A 5730-nucleotide genomic window follows, 5' to 3' on the forward strand; every position below is an offset into this window, starting at 1 on the left:
GTGTTATCATGACATATAGATAAGTCTTATATAGTCTAGAAAATTTATTTAATTTCAATTGTAACTCTTATTTTGGACCCTATAAATATAAAATATTGGTTCTTAATAATACACATAAGTCGATTGAATTCTCCATATTTTCTTCTTTTTTCTCTTTTAACATGTTATCAGTACAATAATCTCATTATATGAAACTTGCCTCGTCAAAAGAATTCTTCTCTCTCTCTCTCTCTCTCTCGTGTATATATACATGCATCTTAAAAATTGTGAAAAAAAGGGGAGGCATTGAAAGTGGATGAATTGTCTACCACGTGCATATATTGCATTTAGGTTTCGTGGCTATACTTTTACTTGAAGGTTATCTAATTTATAGAGGGATTTTTCAAAAATAAAAGAGACGTATTTTGAAACGTGAGATGTTGAAATATATTGCCTTTAATCATCGTGGAACCTTCTAGCTAGGTTCAATACAATAGGCAAATCAAAAATTGATACTCGTGCAATAGGTAATTGATTCCATAATTTTTGTTCCATAATAAAAAAACAAAAATATGCTGATTATTTTTTCATCAAAAAATTGCACGTGATGTATTTAATTGTTTGTTTCTTGTTTATCGTTCAATTAATTATCACGTTCATATATATTTTTTAAATACATATTATAGTTTATAAATTTAATACTCTGATATCTCTCAGTTACAAATAATTTGTTCTCCTGAAGTAGCACAATATTGTTAATATTTTAAAAGAATATAATTGCTTCTGAAGATACACTACTCTTCAAATATTTACATTCTATTAGAAAATATGTTCCCGAAAAGATCGTGTTTTTAAATAATAATTCGTTATTGCTCTTGAAGTAGCACGATATTATTAATATTCCAAAAGAATATTAGGGGCGTTTGGCTTGTCGATTTCTGTTTTTAGCTTTTGAAAATGCCCAAAACGCGTTTGGTCATTTGTTTCCTGAAATGCATTTTCGAAAACAATGAAAAATTTATAATTGAAAACTCAAAACGATTTTTTTTCGTTTTGAGTGTTTTCAGTTAAAAACTCAAAATGAGAAAAACACTCAAAACACACCGTTTTCTCATATTTTTTAGGATGCTCGACAGTACTTTTAAAATATTAAATTCGTCAAGTTTAAAATATATATTATCTGGTAATATATTAGCATAAAATTAATATGTTTTACTAAATAATCAAATTAATTGAATAAATGTCATAAAACAATTTCTAAACATTTATTATTTATTATTTTATTTTTGTAGCAAGAAAAAATAGTAAATTCACCAAATTTAAAATATATATTATCTGGTAATATATTAATATAAAATTATTATGTTTCACTAAATAATTAAATTAACTGAATAAATGTCATAAAACAATTTATAAAAATTTTAAACCAAACACATTTTCTAGTTTTCTATTTTGAGAAATCATTTTTCAAAATGACAAACCAAATACATTTTCTATAATTCAAAAATAGTCCCTTAAAACAGAAAACGTTTTCTATTTTCAAAAATGAGAATAGAAAACGAAAATGCAAACCAAACGCACCCTAATTTACTTTTGAAGAGCAATAATTATAATTTTCAATATTCAAGAAGAATATTGACATACTGTCGATGAAAAGCATGAATTACAATTTTTAATATTTCAAATAAAGATGTTGATTTATTGCTGTTGAAAAAGCAATAATAAAATATAAAGCACTCCCAAAGAAGTACAACTCTGCAAATATTAATATTTGTCTAGAAAACATTAATTCTTCATGAGTATGTTATTATTGTCTAGAAAACATACTCATGAAGAGTTAATGTTTTTAAACAATAATTTATTGGTAGTACTGATGTTGCACAACATTGTCAATATTCTAAAAGGAATATTATTGTTTTTAAAGTAGCAAATTATTATTGATAAATATTTTAGTTAGATTTTACTTGCTTCCGAATAGCATAATTAAATACGATCTAACGTAAATTATGTTTTTACTCTTGAAGAGTAAATTCTTATACAATTCATGATTTCAAATGATAATATTTTATTGCTCCTGAAGAGCATAACACTACGATTCCAATATTTCAAAAGAATATTGGTATTACTATTAAAAAAGTGTTAATAAAATACGACGTGCTCTTGAAATAACATATATTTTGAAGAATATATCATTGTAGTTTATGAATTTGCATTTTATACCTAAAGTAAACGTACGATTTATGTCATGTGGACAGTGATCAATATATGATTATATAATGTTTAATCATATTTTTAGAAATTAAATAATTGAATTATATCTTATACTGAACCAGAAGTTCAATTTGATTGGTATAACCAGTTGGACCATCACTGGACCAACAATGATACAAAATTTAAAAATTCAAATGGATATTTAATGAAAAATCAGAAGATTTTCACTCCAGTGAAATTCTATATGATGTTTGTTCTCTTTTTATCAAAATTTGATCATTAAACATCACTAGCTAAAATAGAAAATTTATATTTCTAAAATTTTTTAATCAGGATGATAAATGAGGCCCCATCTCCTCCACATTGATCATCTAAATATTATTTGTATCTAATAGATTTAATATATATACTAGACGACTGCATAATGTTCGCAACCTGAAGTTTGCAAAATTACTGCTCAAATTTTAAATTATGAGCATAATTTTCAAATTCTACAATCAAGACTGTGTCTTGTTAATACTAATGGGCATAAATATCAACATTTTAATAAGTGTTAGTTGGGATGTCGGTAAATAGTTTAACACTATTGTTTGTTAAACACTTTTTAATTTAATTGAGGATAAAGTATTTCCTATTTTTACTTAGAAAATTCTATTACGCATCATACCAATCATAGTTCTCCCATAATAACTGGCGTATTTTTAGAGCCTAATTTTTTCATTTAATTATTTCAATAGTGCATATATGTAAAATTGATCCATCACAATGTATTGAGATGGAAAGTAAAGAATGTTGAGAATAGTTACGTAGTTTTAACTCTTATCTCAAATATGTGATATTTGATAATGCAATTTATTGATTATCAATTTGATTAGACAGTTCCCTCAAAATTAGGGAGGGGAATTAAGAAGTTGAAAATAATATATAAATGCATCATCATCTAAATCATCGCAAAATATTATTTGAATCAGAAGTTCAAAAGACAATTTATTTAGATTCATTTACTAATCAAAGAGATAACCAATATCTCCCACACAAGTTTTAAATGCTTAACTACGAATTGATGTCTAATGAGGACAATTTGATAGCATTATATTTGACATATTTATGGCACGCTTGAAGCGTGATAGTGTTTGATTTTAATACAAAAAATCTTCTAACAAAGATGGAGCAATTAGCAAAAATGGTCCCAATTAAGGAGACATATAGTCTTAATGAGTATTTAGACATAGCAAATTATAAAACCCTATAACAGGTTCAGATACTTGATATGTTGAAAGTTGAGGCATCTCAATAATTTATGTCATTATCGGAAAAGAAATATAATTGAAAAGAAAAATTATCGACAATACTTTTGTAGGTGATATACTGCATTATATTATAAATATCGAGGACATCGAAATAAATTTGTCATCAATCGAAGTAATGATTGGTCAAATGAAATGACGAGATCATACTAAATTAAATTTACTAGAGAAACTTGAAGTTTTTGGATTTACAGTCCGAATATCAAAAGGTGTATACTTATGCGAAATGAAAGAAAAGTAAAGTCGTAATATGAAATGCACAACTCTTTACATAATAAATGTCTCGAAAACTTGTATAAATAGATAAGTTATTATGTGGTGGATGTAATCACAAGTCTCTATTTCATTGAAGTGACAGTGCATGAAATTTGTTATGCATGTAATATATGTGATTATAGATAATTTATCTTGTATTGTTTTGATTTTATCCTGAAAGGATTTAATATTTCTGAAGTATAATTCAAGTGATATTATCATGTGAGGAAGTGAATATGCGTTTTACTCTTTTTTTCTTGACCAAGGTTTTGTTCCATTGGATTTTTCTGATAAGGTTTTTAATGAGACAACTTTTGTAGCGTATTTACAAAAATAATGTACTATTTTTCCTTCATTAGAATTTTTTCCACATAGTTTTCCTAATAAGGTTTTAATAAGGCATATTCTTTATATAATGATGTCCTTAATCTACAAGGTATTTATCCTCAAGAAGTATATTCTTATATGAAACTCTCGAAGAGATCAACAAGAGCTATTTTCGAATCATCATGTTACTACAATTGTTAAAGGATGATAAGTATCTCGTATGAAAGCGGTGTTATTTGAAGACTATCCAAGATAATATGAGACATACTTCATTAAAAATTGTAATATTGAAGACATTATTGTACGAGACATGAATAGCTTAATACAAGAGTTGAAATCAAATGGAGTAGATATACTCTTTTTCCTTCGATCAAGTTTTGTCCAAATGGATTTTCTTGACAATGTTTTAACAAAGTAGTATTTTATTACTCCAAATTATTTGTACTCTTTTTTATTTGTTGGCATTTTTGCCGCATAGAATTTTTGTCAAGTAAGGTTTCAATGAGATGATTATTGTACAAATAATTATCAAAAGGCGAGTGTTGTAAAATAATGAGATAATTATTGATGATTATTTAATGTTATCATGATACATAAATAAGTTTTATCTAGTCTAGAAGATATATTTTATTCCAATTGTAACTTTTATTTTGAACCATATAACTATAGGATATTGACTTCTTATTTCTCTTTTTTCATAACAATAAACACATGGTAACATGACCTTAGAATTTATTGACTTTTTTAAGATTTATGGATTCTAATGAAATTCATTGATTGGATAGGATTTCATTTATTTCATAAGATTTTAACAAACTTCTTTTTTAAAAAAAATATAAAAATAAAAATTAACAGAGTCATTGTGTTTATTACGATTGAGATAAAATGATATTACTTCTTTGTAAATTGTAACTTCGTAATTTAAAAATAAAATTCGCAACATTATAGTTTATTACAGAAAAAAAAATCATATCTTTTTTTATTAAATTAACTAATTTAATGAATCTACAAAATCAAGTGTATAAATATCAACAAATTATCACTTCCATATAATATATTGGACAAAATTACAGTACGAAATCAAGAAATAAAATATTAACAAATTAAAATTCAGTTCAATCTAAAAATAAAATTATTTTTTATATAGAGTAAAAAATTATATACAAAATATTTATGATTAAAAACATATCTAGTTGGTAAATAAAGTTTCGAAAGCAGAATGTACTAGTTCATTTTTCCTTTTTGGCTGCGCATAATAAAAAACTAATTCAAATTCCAATAGGAATAGGAACATAATTCTTTATCGAATAATGTTATTCAATCTCATCAAAGTTGCAATTCAAATCAAAATGGCACTAAAGTGACATTAAATGATATATGAAATTAAATGAGTTATTTAATTTCACATTCGTTCAACCTATCATCTAATATCATTTAGACTGGGGTTACAATCTCAGTGAGGTTATATAGTATTACTCTTCTTTATTTTCTTCCTCTCCCACCATGATTTTTGGAAGATTGAAAACGAAATATTTTAATACTATCTATTGTTATTTCTTACTTAGGCCTCCGTTAGGCTCCCATTAGTTCAAATTATAATTTTATCTATTTTATTTTTAACTACACAATTTTCCATAAAATAATATTACAC

The sequence above is a fragment of the Olea europaea genome, chromosome 11, assembly GCF_002742605.1.
Source record: "Olea europaea var. sylvestris chromosome 11, O_europaea_v1, whole genome shotgun sequence".
In the NCBI taxonomy this organism is placed as follows: domain Eukaryota; kingdom Viridiplantae; phylum Streptophyta; class Magnoliopsida; order Lamiales; family Oleaceae; genus Olea; species Olea europaea.